The sequence below is a fragment of the Lycium barbarum genome, chromosome 8 (genome assembly GCF_019175385.1).
Source record: "Lycium barbarum isolate Lr01 chromosome 8, ASM1917538v2, whole genome shotgun sequence".
In the NCBI taxonomy this organism is placed as follows: Eukaryota; Viridiplantae; Streptophyta; class Magnoliopsida; order Solanales; family Solanaceae; genus Lycium; species Lycium barbarum.
The window spans coordinates 77,935,789-77,950,998 of NC_083344.1; the positions used below are offsets into that span (position 1 = coordinate 77,935,789).

Consider the following 15,210-nt stretch of genomic DNA (forward strand, 5'->3'; position numbering starts at 1 on the left):
ATTTGGGTTGACTTCAAAATGATTGTTTATCACCCGAATTCATCTAAAATGGATTAATATAGCTAAAATATCATCTTATTACTAGTTTTACACTTTCACACCTAACCCGAATTTACTGGTTGTTACACTATCCTTGATCGTCAACTACGCAAGTTGATAAGTAAGGAAATTTCTTTAGTAAAGTTGCTTTGGAGAAATCAGAAAGTTGAAGAGGCTACGTGGGAAGCCGAAGAGGACATGAAGTCCAAGTATCCGCACATATTTGAATAGAAAGCAGAAAACGTTGAAGGTAACTAACCTTTACATTCAGACCTCGTGTTATAATCGTCATGTTTCCAGTATTCAGTCAGTTCAGTAGTCCTTCTGTTCAACATTCATGTGTTCATTTTAGTTTAGTGTCCACATGTTACCATTAGTCATGTTTATGATCCAAAGTTAGCCGTAGTTACAACCAGGAAAAATGATCCCAAGGGGGAGATAAAGTAACACTCCGTAAATTTAGATTAGGTGTGAATGTGTTAAATGGAAGTTAATGTGACATTAGATATGTGAAGTCCCATCGAGATGATTTTGGGTGGAAATAGTTGTTTTGGAATCAAGACGGATAGTGAGGTGCATAAGATTCGATAGAATCGACTACGTTTTCGATAGGTCTATATTCTAGACTGATTTAGTGAAATTTCGTTCAGAATTTGAGAAAACATATCACATGAAAGTTGTAGTCCTTTGAAATACCTTTCCAACGATATATGAGTTCAAATGGACATCTATACAAAAATTTATGTACGTTTTATTAAACCAGTATTCTGCCGACTTACAACAGAATTTATGAGCCGTCAAATGTTTTACGGGCCATAAATCTGGCCGTAAATTCGCCCGAAAATCACAGACACTGTTACTGATTTATGGTAGAATTTATGGGCCATAAATTTGATTTACGGGCCTTAAAATGGGCCTTAACTGGTGTAAAATAGGCCCGATAGCAACTTTAAAACTTCGTTGTTTGACTTTTTCACTTCAGTCTTCACATCTCCAAGCCCTAGAATGACCATTCTCTCTTCTCCTCATCTTCATACATTAAGGTGAGTCCCTCCCATGTACTCCTAAGTGAGTTTTAATGATTATACATGAATTCTAAATGAAATCCTATGTTACCAACCTAGGGTTTTCAAGAAAACCCTTATCAAAAGTTCAAGTTAAGGTTTTTGGGTTTTGCCTCCAAAGATTTGATTTTCTTTTATTTTAGGAGCGATTAAGGTATGTAAATCTAAATCTCTACGTGTGGGAATGTTATTGATCTTCCCCATTCTTAAGGATTACTACAAATTACATTAGAAATTGAGATTTTGCCCTAGTTCATGAAAAATTCAGAACTTCTATCGTTTGACAATATAGTTTCGTAATTCGTTCATGATTACCATTCCGAATATCGTGAACTCAGTACATAATCAGTATAGACTCGTGTTTGATATCCCATGAGTCTCAGTCATAAAAACTCAGTATGCTTGTGAACAGTTGTTGCTTTAAACTCCATAATTAGTCCATGAATACATGTCTTAGTATAGTGATGTTCAGTATTCCAGTGTTCTGCATCACAGTATGATTTTCAGTTCCTTAATACAAATTGTTGAATATTGAACATATGTATCTTTGCCTGAGGGCACAGTCTTATGTGTTACACCTTGGAAAATCCCCTGTATATGTGCAGTGAATAGGCTAACAAAGGACATAGCGTATGCGATGTTTTGATGAGTAAGAAATAGTATTTGATGGCCCTCAACGAGATTTCAAAGGCATATAATGCAAGGAAAGAAAGTTGCTGAGGAAAGCGAATCATATGTTGTGTATCGGATGAGAATTTCGAGCAACGAGTCTATGATGGCATAATGATGTCTTGGAGAAGAGTAATAACGTCCCTAAGATTGATATTGAGATGTTAATCAAGTGCCAAGAAGGTTCCATAAGGATCGGAGATCAAACGAGTCGACGAGAACGAAAACGGAACCACTGGGCATCATACGGCCCAACCTACGGACCGTGTAAATTGTACCAGCCATATGTTGGACCATACAATTGGCCAAGGAGGGAAGCAACTACTGGACTAAACATACGGCCACACATACGGTTCGTATAAATAGTACAGACCGTATGTTGGTCCGTATAAAGTTGGTCGGCCAGATTTTAAGTTTAAGTATAAGGATCCCTTTTTCATTCCAATTCATTTCATTTCCCCTCCACACTTCAAGAAACATCTAGAATACTCTCCAATACTCCTCCACAAGAGAATCAAAGGAAAACCAAGATCAACAACACCAAATCCATGAAACAAAGTGTATGAAACCCAAGTGAAGGTCATCCAAATAAAGAAAACCCAAGGGAGGTGAAGTAGGGTTTTGGGGTGCTAGAGGAGAAACTCCACTCAAGACTTGTTCAACCATCATCTAAGGTAAGTTTCATGACTAAACCATGTTGTTTAAGGTAATGGAAGGTTAAGATACTTGAATTGTAGAAAGACATAGGAAATGGGTCATTAATGAGTGAATAGTGTCATGTTTGGATAGTAGTTGGATTGAATCATAAATGTTGGGGTGTTGTGAGTATGAATGCGTCATAAATGACACGTAGACCATGAAATAAGTATTATATATGCGAAAACGCGATAAGGAGTTATAAGTATAAATGTGGAGAAATTGGAGAGAAATGGTGAATTGTGGTCAATGTATATAAATGATGATTGTTGATGTCAATATTGTGGATATTATTGTGAACGTTTGAGAATTGAAATAGAATGCGGGGAGAGTAGTATAAACAAAGGAAGTGCTGCCCAATTTTCTCTAGAAATAGTAGCGCGTCTTCGTAGTCGACTTACTAATGTTAATATGAATTCTCTCTTGAAGGTAAACACGTGATATTGGAGGAGAACAAGCGAACGATAGCTTAGCTAAACGTCAAAGGTATGTGAGGCTAGCCCTTTCCTTCTAATGGCATGAATCTTCTAGCATGATTTTCCTTCCTCCTCATGAGTTCCTATATCCCAGAAAGCTAAGAGCCTATGTCTATGAACAACTATATAAGATAGAAGATATGACATGATGATTCTATAATGTTAAAGATGCTATTTATTGCTTACACTCACCTTATATGTTAATCCCTTCAAGGTGAGGCAGAATGTCAATGATTACTCCATAATGAAATCGCGGGATCACGACCTTACGACACCCTGATCAAGTAAAGTTGTCCATAAGCCTTATGCATGTATTATGATAAGTATGTTACGATACACATATTATGATGAGTATGTCTGATGATGATATAACACCGCGCCTAGTTGGCCGGGCAGTCACCGCTAAGGCGGGCAGCTATACGATACACCATGGCCGAATGGCATGGGCAGACACCACTAGTGGGCAGCATGAGATGGTACCCCGGACGCGGGATGCCTGGACGCAGGCTAATGTTATGATTATCACACCGTACCTATATGGACGGGAAGCTTATACATTATGCATATATGATACAATGATGAGTATGAGTAAAACAGCATGCATTACTTCTCTTATAGTTGACAGTCAGACATAGATGCTTCATATTGATATTTTCCTCTATATCATTGTCTTATTTCATTATTTATGCCTCTCATACTCAGTACAATGTTCATACTGACGTCCGTTTTCTTTGGACGCTGTGTTCATGCCCACAGGTAGACAGGGAGGCGAGCTCGACCCAGATCCGTAGTAGCTGTCAGCTGATTGAAAGCACTCCTTTGTTCCGAAGGTGCTTATGATTATTCTTTTGTGTATATAACCATGTATAAATATATTTTTGGGCCTGACGGGGTCTTGTCCCGTCCTCATGTTCAGTACTCCAATAGAGGCTCGTAGATGCACAGTGTGGGTTAGATGGTCTCTCGAGACGCTATTATGTGTATATATTATTTTGATGGCCGAGAGGCATATGTGTATATATATATATATATATAGATATATATTCGAGTATCTATGTTTCCATATGAAATGTGACTTTCTCATGAGTTGAGTATAAATGTGATAAGAGAGCATTAAATGAGTAAGATGAGTAATAGAACGAGCGGTGCTCGGTGGTTAGCCCCGGGTACCCGTCGCAGCCCCTAGCTGGGTCATGACAAAAGTGGTATCAGAGCAGTTCGGTCCTAGGAAGTGTCTACGAGCCGTGTCTAGTAGAGTCTTGTTTATGGTGTGTTGCGCACCACATCAATAAACAAGAGGCTACAGGGAATTTAGGAAAAATGACCATCTTTCTTCTCGTGAGATCGTGCGATAGAGCCATATATAAGATTTTCTCCTCCCTAATAGTGTGTTATGATTTCAGAATGCCGCCAAAGGGAAAGGCTACGGCCGCCCAGAAGGGCAAGACTACGACAAAGAGGCGGGTAGAAAGAGAGCCTCCGATGACTATAGAAGAAGGAGAATCACATAACGAGGCCTTGTCTAATACTTCTTCTACCCCGCCTAATGTGGAAGAGAAAGGAGGAGCTCCAGCTCCAATTCCTCCATCAGTTGCAGTTTTAGTTTCAGTATATTATCTGTTTATTAATTTGGGCTGCCCTTTCTCGAGCACCCCACAACTCTTTATTCTTTCAGTTAGTTTTACATACCAGTACAATTCAAGTGTACTGATGTCTTTTTTGGCTGGGGCCTGCATTTCACGATGTAGGTAATGATTTACAAGACGACGGATCTACTTGCAAGGATTCTCGTATCAGGTGCTTGGTTAGCCCTAGTTGTTTCGGGGTGTTATCTTATTTATAGTCTTTTTTAGCATTTTAGATAGTCAGGTATATCGGGGGCCTTGCCTCGGTAAACAGTCAGTACTTCATTTTTCTTTAGAGGCTTCAGAGACTAAAGTTGCAGACAATCAGTATTTAGCAGGCTATTGTGTTAGCCATGTTTGGCTACATTCTTATCCTTCACACTTATTCTGCATTTTTGATTTATTAGTTGGACATTTCAGTTGTTACACCTCGAAATTTTTTCCATTCATGCATAGTGAATAGACTGACGAAGGGTACGATATACACGACGTTTTGATAAGTAAGAAATAACATTTGATGATTCTAAATGAGATTTCAAAGACATGAGAAGTAGGAGATGGAAGTTGTTAAGGAAGGCAAGGCATACGTTATGTATCGGAAAGGATTTACGAGTAACGAGTTAATGATGATTTGATGATGCTTTGGAGAAGAGTTATAACGTCCCTTATATTGGTATTGAGGTGTTCAACAAGTGTCAAAAAGGTTCCATAAGGATTGGAGATCAAACGAGTCAACGAGAACGACTTTCGAAAAACTGTGGATTATACGGTCCACTATACGGACCGTACAAAAGATACGGGCCGTACAAAAGATACGGGCCGTAAGTATGGTCGTATAACCTGTCCAGAGAAGAGCCTCCACTAGAACCATTATACGGTCACACATACGGACCGTATAAATTGTACGGACCGTATGTGTGTCCGTATAAATGTGTCGGGACAGATTTTGTGTATTTAATAAGGGACCAAGTTCATTTCATTTCATTTTCCCTTTCACACCCCTTCTCTCTAGAACTCTCTAGAACACTTCTCCCACAAGAATTCAAGAAATATTAGTGATCAACTACATCAAACCAAGGAAATCAAGTGTAAGAAACTTATTGGAGTTCATCCAAGGCAAGAAACCCCATTGGAATGAAGCTAGGGTTTTTCTTTAAGTGAAAGATTGTCATCCAAAACTTGCTCCTACACTATCTAAGGTAAGCTTTATGGTATTTCCATGTTGTTTAAGGTATTTGAAGTTGAAACACTTGGATTGTAGAAGAATATAGAAAAATGGGTCATGAATGTGAGAATAGTGTCATTTTGAGTGATAACTTGAATTGAGTCATGATTCTTGATGTGTTGTGATATGGTTATGTTATAGATGATATTAAGGACATGGGGTAAGCATTGTATGTGAGAAAACGTACTAGTATACTATGGCCATGATTATGGATGAATTGAAGTGGAATTGGGAAATGAGGTTAATGTAGATGAATGATGGTTGTTGGTTATGAAATTGTGAACGTTATTATAAATGTTTGGGAGTTGATATACAATATGGGGAAGGTTGTATAAACAAAGGAAATTCTGCCCAATTTTCGCTAGCTTTAGTAAGCACATTCATATAATCGATTAGCTAATGTGAATGTGAATTCTCTTGAAGGTAAAAACGTGAGCATTGAAGGAGAACAATCAAGCAATGGAAATTGTTAAACGAAAGAGGTATGTAAGGCTAGCCCTTTCTTTCTAAGGCATGACTCTTATGGTATGAATCCTCCTATCTTTCCATGATTTCCTACATATCGGGAACTATGAATCTACGAGTATAAAGAGCTTCATACGAGATAAAGAAAAGAGATACGTTACGAGCATAACAATACCGATGATGAATCTAAGTCCAGAAGTCCAAAAGTCCATGATATGATATTCCTACGAAGCTAATGGTCCCTATATGATTCCTATAATATTATTTTCCTACCTCTCCATGACTTTCCTACCTTCCGGAAAACTAAGAGCCTATGTTCATGAATAGCCATATGGGATAAGATAAGAGATAGGTCATGAATGCGATAATGATGATGATGAGTCTAAGTCTAAAGATTCTAAGGCCTATAATATTATTTCTCTACAAGGCTAATGATCCATATTATGATCCATTGATGTTGTTCATTGAATACACTCACCTTATATGCTAATTCCTTCAAGGTGAGGCAGAATGCTTAAGAATGCTCCATAATGGACTCGGGGGTTCACGACCTTATGTCACCCCGATAAAGTATAGTTTTCTTTGAGTTCTAATGTATATTTTATGATAAATGTATAATGACGTTAGGCTTATGGCATGCCTACGAAATGTATGAAAATGTTAAGTTTATGATGAGTAAATGATGATGATATTACACCACGCCTATATGGTCCGGCAGACACCGCTAAGGCAGGCAGCGTATACACCATGACCGGATGGCATGGGCAGACACCACTAGTGGGCGGCATAAGATGATACCCCGGACGCGGGAGGCCTGGACGCAGGCTAATGATTATCACACCGTACCTATATGGTCGGGCAGTTTATACACATACACATACATGATAACGATGACAATGCTAATAGTGATGATGATAATGATAATGACGTTAATAGTGACAATGATAATGATGACGATGATAATAGTGATGACGCTAAAGATGTTATGGGCTTTTATGTATACGTACCTATGTATGGCTATTATAAAACCCCGAGCTTATATGGCCGGGTAGAATATATACATATATATACACATGTAATGCGCGCGCACCACTGCAGTTGGGTACGGATACCACTGAGCCTTGGTAGGGTCGGGTACGAATATCACTGAGCCTCGGTAGGGCCAAGCACGGACAACAGTGAGCCTTGGTAGGGCCAGGCACGTATAACACCAGGCATTATTATAGACGGGTACGTAAGACACCGAACCTATATAGTCGGGTACGATACTGCTATGATTATATATATGATATCTGTATGAAAAGCCGAAAGACATGTACGTGATATTGTCGAGCCACTACGTGGCCGAATACGAATAATGTCTAATGTGTATCCGCAGATATGGCACTATGATATACATATGGTATGATGACGTATACGTTATGATGATACATGTATTATGTTTATATACGAGATAGGCATGAAAGGTATCCTCCCTTAAAAGTTATGCAGGTTATATCTTCATCTTGTGCCTTATGATTTCTCTAATATGTTCATTTCATTCATGCCTTACATACTTAGTACAATATTCGTACTGACGTCTGTTTTCTTTGGACGCTGTGTTCATGCCCACAGGTAGACAGGGAGGTGACCCAGATGTATAGAAGCCGATGAGCAGACTTTTGAGAGCACTCCATTATTCCGGAGGTGCCATTGATTCACTGATTAGTGTACATAGATGTTTTGGGCACGACGGGGTCTTGTCCCGTCCATATGTCTAGTACTCCAGTAGAGGCTCGTAGATACGTATGTGTGGGTAGTATGGTCTCACGATTTCCCACGTGTATACATATATGTGTGTATTATTTTGATAGCCGAGGGGCTTATGTATATAAAGGTAACTATGTTTCTAAATGAAAAATGATTTTTCCTATGATTTGAGCATTAGATTAATGAATGAACGCTTGATGTGTACGTTGGGTAACGGTACGAGCGGTGCTCGGTGGTTAGCCTCGGGTACCTGTCATGGCCCCTAGTCGGGTCGTGACATCAATATCTCAGTTTATTCATATGTTATATTCCGCATCAGTGTATACCTTATGTTGATTCAACCAACTAGTTGGTTTGCTCGGTCACATGTTTTCAGGCACCGAGTGCCATGTTATGCCCAGGCCATAGTTCGGGGCATGACATTTACAACATACATCACCCCACTTAGCAAATTTCTAGCAACAGAATTCATCATCCAAGAAAGTACTATTGCCTTTACTCTATCCCATTGATCTCAAAATTCCTCTCTAAATTTTTCTTTCTTGCAAGAATCATCTACTAAACCAAACTTGTTTCTTCCTATTAGAGCTAGTCTCATAGATCTAACCCACAAAGCATAATCTCACTGCAGTTAATTGGAAAGAAATGAGGGAAATACCACTTACATTTGAATTATGCAGATAGAGGGGATGATTATGATCAATCGTTTTATTTGAACCTAGAACTATTTAGCTGCCAGAACCAGCAGTTGATGGAGCAGTTTGTCATTCCCATTCGTATTGTTCACATTGACATTTCTGTTTGGATCGAGTCGAATACCATTGGTTGCCATTGAATTAGACAGAAATCTTTGACAAGAATTGTTAATTTAAAGATCTTGAATAAATTTTTCAAAATTTCCAGATGAACCCTAATCTTTAGCGGAATTTAGATTTTAGGGATTTGAAATCAAATCGAAAACAGAATGTATATTTGTTCTACAACTCTAATAATATGAAGATAATCAGAACTCCATTAATGAGTTTTGTAATCTATCTATATAGAATAGGAGAGGCAAAAAAATAGTAGGATAACAAGTAATATCACCACAAAAGACTGAATTTAAAATAACAAAATAAAAAAATAAAAAACTGTAATAGTTAAAAAAAAACTGCAAGAAATAAATTAGTCAGCAAAATAAAAAATTTAAAGACTGCAAGGGCCAAAAAAAAAAAAATGCAAGGAGGAAAAATAAAAAATTTCCAAACCTGCAATAACTTCCCACGTCCCAAACCCAGTAATTAACTTTCAGTTTCAATCGTCAAAGCTTCTCTCTATTTCTCTCTATTGAAATGGTGAAGCAGTAGTGAATAGAAAAAGACAAAAACTGCTAGATGAAGGTATTTCTGATTTGATCGGTAAGACTTTGCCCTCTATTGTGTCTTTGTATATATGTATTTATATATAGAACCCTATCTTCAAAAAAAATTGTTGTTTTATAAACCAAATCCTTAATTCCTCTTTGGGAATTACTTCTTAGTGATATGACTGCGATTAAAACCTTTGGTTCTATATTTCTTAGACATTAAGGGTTTTGACAGTCTTCATTCCACTTCTGAAGTTCTCGGATTTGTCTCGTTTTTCTTCTTTTCTTCTCAATGAGTAAGTGTACCATTTTGTATTGTTTGATGGATGACACGTATTGTTTTTTTTTTTTTTTTGGGTGTTTTTGTCGTGTTTCTTTGTCAATTTTGAGGAACTTGATTATTTGATCAAACGCCTCGTTTGAAAATTCTTTGTACATTGGTGTAGGTTCTACTATATGTAACTAAGGTTCTTTGATTATATGCCTAAAATAAGTTTTTGTTTCTTTTCCTTTTTCACGCACGAGTGCTATGACTTTCACATCAGTAAGCAATATATCATTATGTTAAAGAATGGCGTTTGAAATAATTCTCAGTTGCTTCCATTTACATTTCGATTGTAATATCGCTGTCTAATACCTTTGCGTTAACAAAAAACCTTAGATAATGAAATTTTACCGACAACAAACTATAAGGAGATATATATCGGGAGTTTTAAACTACTATAATTATATCTCTTCCAAATTGACTCTCTTTTTGTACAATGGTCTGTGTCGTTATCTGGTGATAATTTAGGGAACTTTTTGTCATCTGATGTAATTTAGGCAAATTCTTTGTCAACTTTGACCTGTAAAGATTTAAAAAATTAGCATTCCAATTGCAAAAGCAACAGAGAAAGAAATCATGTTTGGACAACTAAAGACTTAATCTTTAGAGAACACCTCAAACTAGAAGTTGCAGCATGTTAGCCAAGTTAAAGATCACAATATTATCACTCTAAAAGCCCACCATACCTAAAAGCAGTCACTTAAAGCCAGTTTAGAGCCAATAGATAAAGTTATGAGGCTTTAAGAATTAAGAGCTTTGTGAAACTTTAAGGTTGGCCCATCGTATGCTAAGATAGTTGAATAGAAATTCCTCTATATACTTTAATAAGCAATCTTACTGGTTAGAACCTCCCTTACAAAATCTAGAAAATAAGGTCACATCCAACTGATTTAGTTGATGATTACTAAACTATGGTATACTCCTCAACGAGGACGTCAATTTTCCTAGAGGAGAGTGAAGAGTTTTTCGGTAAAAAGAAAAAAAGAGATTAAAATGTAATTTGAGTTGCATAATTATTTTTTGGTTACATTTCTAACCGTATCAGTGAAAATTATTCTTATGTGTGTTGTTAAGTCTGTTTGGCAGCTATATTGGTCAAAATAGAAATTTTATCCATGTTAAAAGAGCATCTTAAAGTGGGCATCTATGATGGCGTCTTAAGTTAAAAGTGGAAAGGACAACAAAGGCGACTGTGGATGACAAATTTCCGTTAGTTTCCATGGTACGTGCCGACTGTTCGACGACTTTTCTTATCCCTATCCGCTGTCTCTCTTTTATACCTTCCCGCTTCTCCCCCCCCCCCCTCCCCCCCCCCCCCCTTTTTCCTCATCGATTTATTATAGAATTGGTTCTTAGTGTTACAAGTTAAGATTTCAGATCATTTTTTTTTTCCATTAAAATTTATATATTATAGTTGGTACTTTTTAACATTCCTGTTCGCTTCTTTTTAACATTTTTGTTGCAGATCTTCTGAGAATTTGCAAGAGACTTTTCTGGATTTAAAAGAAGGTGAACATACATTAGTCTCGAAGAGAATGAATCTTTTAATGGTACGTGGCTGTGTTTTGGTAAGATTCATGGTACGTGGCTGTGTTTTGGTATTCAAGTATTAATGGCAAGCCAAATTACTTCTGTTGGTGTAATGACAAAATTTATTCACTCAAATCTAGGCTTGAAAGCCACTAAGGATCTAAATTCTCAAATGTAAGCAAAGCATAATTCCTAGACAAAGCACACACTATTCTCTAATTACATTTAACTCAAGTTCAGCCAAGGGTTAGCTTTCAATAAATTACTTAGGAAAGTTTGTGCACTGATAGATTCACCTCCACCTACAAATTAGAGTGTTCCTCGCAAAGACTTATAGATTTGTTATTTTATTTCCGAAAACTCAGACAACATGATTGAAAGCAGTCATTGGCAAGGCCCTCAACAATGCCCCGTTGAAGCAACTTTTTTTTTTCAACCTTTCAGTAGATATACCAAGTGTAATTCCAAATAATGATGAATGTCCTACTGCATCAAATCATTGTATTTAGAGCGATAAGAATGGAGGAAAATAATGAATCCTTTACATCACTTTCTCAATTACCTAAAGAGTGAGCAAACTGACTGAATATTTGTGTTCGTAGTTTTGAAAATAAAGTACCACCATCTTGCTTCTACTTTCAATCATTAAAATCTCTTAATAAACAAAGATATAGAAGAAGATAAAATCGCGTTGCAGGCAGTGCCCTTGATTGTGTTTTATACCTCTATATTAGACCATTTGCGAAGAAAATTGTGTTATGAATCCTATGCATAATAAATTTAATTGTTGTTTGTTACTTATTGTGTCTTAGGACTCCTTGCTACTACTTTTTGTACTAACATTTAATGCGTGAAGTTGAAACAAGTTTGGTTAAGGATGACAGCTAACATAAATCTGGTGCATATCATTTTGAATTTTCCGGATGCGTGGAAGTTAGAACGATAGACTATCTTCAACTGGTAATGAAGGGCTAACGTTACATAAGTGATTAACCTTGGAGAAGTTTGTTCTTTCTGTTTATATTAATTTGTTACTTATACATGTTTGCTTGCAAGAAGCGAGGGTTGGCATTGGCGGAGAGAGCAAACAACTAAATACAAAACTGATGGCAAATACCATTATCCTTTTGTCTTCAAACCGGCCTTTTGAATTCTGCTGAGCACTAGTTGATTAGTTGTAGTGACGCCTGGATTTTTTATAGCATGCTCAGTCCACGATTGAAAAAAAAAAAAAAATTGACTCTGTGGCATTTTGGTAAACTGCGGCTGGAAAGCCAAGGCACCAGACCGGTCACTTTTTGAATTGTAACTAAATATGAGAAGCTATGAGACACCAGTTATATTGAATGTGTATATCTCACTTTTCTAATCGTCCCTTCTGTTTATGTGGCTTTCACATTATCAGTATAAGCGGTTTGAAGATGGATGTTGGACAATTAATGGAAAGATTGCAAGGATAATACATCTAAAGAACCTATCCTCTAATTGAGTTCAAATTACAATCATTCTGTTGTACTCATTATTGGTAAAAACAATTGTCTTTATTTTAAACATACAATGAGTGTCGATTATTAACATAAATATTATGAAGAGCAAAAAGACTACAAAATAAATAATCAGTCAATGAATATAACAGAACCAGAATTCTTTCATGCTCTTTGTGTCTACCGTATTTTTTAAATAATATTTTCTTATGATAAATTATATTTAATAATCTCTGCACAACGCACGGGTACAGATACTAGTTGAGAGAAAGAAGATTGAGAAATGAAGAAGAAGAAGTAGAAGGAGGAGGAGGAGGTTGAGAAGAGATAAAATATCAGATCGTATTCATTGAGATGAATGTGCAGCAATGTTAAGTGTTAGGATATATTGTGTAATGAGATATATATACAATGCTATGATCATTAGATTAGGTATAACTAATCACCACACCAAAAGTACGTTTGGTCTGTGGAAAAAGTTTTTGTTTGCTGCAAGTCGTATAGGAATACACGACTAGAGATTTTTTTTTCTTTTTTTCAAAAATTAAATTGCAAGGCGTGTAGCATCTTCGACTTGTGTTTTAATCATTTTTTTTGCACGGATTGCCCTTCTTTTGGGGTGGTCTTTCAATTTTGCCCCTCATATTTGTGTTCTTTAAGTTTTGCCCTTCGCTTGGATACCTGAGGTTCTGGGTTCGAACCCCCGCTCAGGCATAAAATAAAAAAATAATTTCGCAAGGCAGGGCTGGGGGAGTGTATGCCGGATCCGGCATACAATCCTTAAGGAAAAACTAAAGTTATGCCGGAGGGGGCAGACTTTGCCTTGAGACATTTTTTTTTTTTTTTTTTTTTACTTTTCAAGGCAAACTTTTAATTATGCCTTAAGGAAAAGTTTCGCCTTATGGGGCATACTTTTAGTTATGCCTTAACTAAAAGTGTGCCCCATAAAATATAACTAAAAGTATGCCCCATAAGGCGGAACTTTTCCTTAAGGTATAACTAAAAGTTTGCCTTAAGGAAAAGTTCTGTCTTATGAGGCGTACTTTTGGTTATACCTTAATTAAAAGTTTGCCCCATAAGGCATAGTTCCTTAAGGAAAAGTTTTGTCTCATAAGACATAACTAAACTATGCCCTGAGGAAAAGTTATGCCCCCTCCGGCATAACTTTAGTTTTTCCTTAAGGACTTTATGCCGGATCCGGCATACAATCCTTAAGGAAAAACTAAAGTTATGCCGGAGGGGGCAGACTTTGCCTTGAGACATATATATATATATATATATATATTTTATTTTATTTTTTATTTTTTTTACTTTTCAAGGCAAACTTTTAATTATGCCTTAAGGAAAAATTCTGCCTTATGGGACATACTTTTAGTTAAGAGTATGCCCCATAAGACGGAACTTTTCCTTAAGGCATAACTAAAAGTTTGCCTTAAGGAAAAGTTTTGCCTTATGAAGCATACTTTTGGTTATGCCTTAATTAAAAGTCTGCCCCATAAGGCATAGTTCCTTAAGGAAAAGTTTTGGCTCATAAGGCATAACTAAACTATGCCTTGAGGAAAAGTTATGCCCCTCCGGCATAACTTTAGTTTTTCCTTAAGAACTTTATGTCGGATCCGGCATACACTCCCTCTAGCCCTGCCTTGCGAAATTATTTTTTTATTTTATGCCTGAGCGGGGGTTCGAACCCAGAACCTCAGGTATCCAAGCTAAGTGAAAAACTTAAAGACCACACATGTGAGGGGCAAAATTTAAAGACCACCCCAAAAGGAGGGCAATTCTGCTAATTGCCCTGTTTTAATTATATTTTTTTGATCTCATTCCTTTTAATGTCTATTAGACCTGTTCAATGCATGGAGCTTCAACTAGTATATCACTCTGTATATTTACTCACAAAAAATAATACTCCATTTAACATGTAACCGGTAATTATACCAGTGTGTGTTGTGGGAAATCAAACCAGTACTATGAAATAAAAAATAAATATAAAGTTTATCTATCAAAATTTATATTTGGAAGACTCAATGTATCTAATGAAATAAAAAAAAAATCATGTGTACTTAAATTAAATAATTCATAAAATTATATTAAAAGAAAAAATAAATCAAGAAATGCAAAGAAATATTTTCTGCTTTCTCGGTATTTGAAGAGGAAAACATCGTGGCTGGAAGAAGCCATGCTTAATACTAGCAACAGAATGACGGAAAAGATTACAGTGTACCTGACTTATATGTACACTATTATATTTACCATTAGCTGGTATACTTTCAGAAAATTACCATTAGCAAATACTCAATACAATCACACAAAGAAAATATATGTGCGTACATATTCAAATATCTGGAATTTCCGTTCTCAGATCTGGAATTTTAAATCATTTTTGAAATTTGAGTGTGTAAGTATATATTTAAAGAAACTCCATTGTCATTGGTGAAAGCGTATCAGATCTAGAATTTTATACCATGTTTGGGATTGAGAGTGTGTGTATATATTCAAAGAAATTTCTTCTATAGTTGAT

The 15,210-nt window shown here is 36.5% G+C and overlaps 1 long non-coding RNA gene across 1 annotated transcript; it reads left to right on the forward strand.

The window, feature by feature from the left end:
- The first annotated feature begins 8,609 nt into the window (after positions 1-8,609).
- Positions 8,610-12,555, forward strand: LOC132606217 (uncharacterized). The gene is made up of 4 exons (XR_009569639.1): positions 8,610-9,405; positions 10,765-10,900; positions 11,144-12,168; positions 12,268-12,555. It is a non-coding gene; the product is annotated as an uncharacterized LOC132606217 (long non-coding RNA).
- Positions 12,556-15,210: the final 2,655 nt, after the last annotated feature.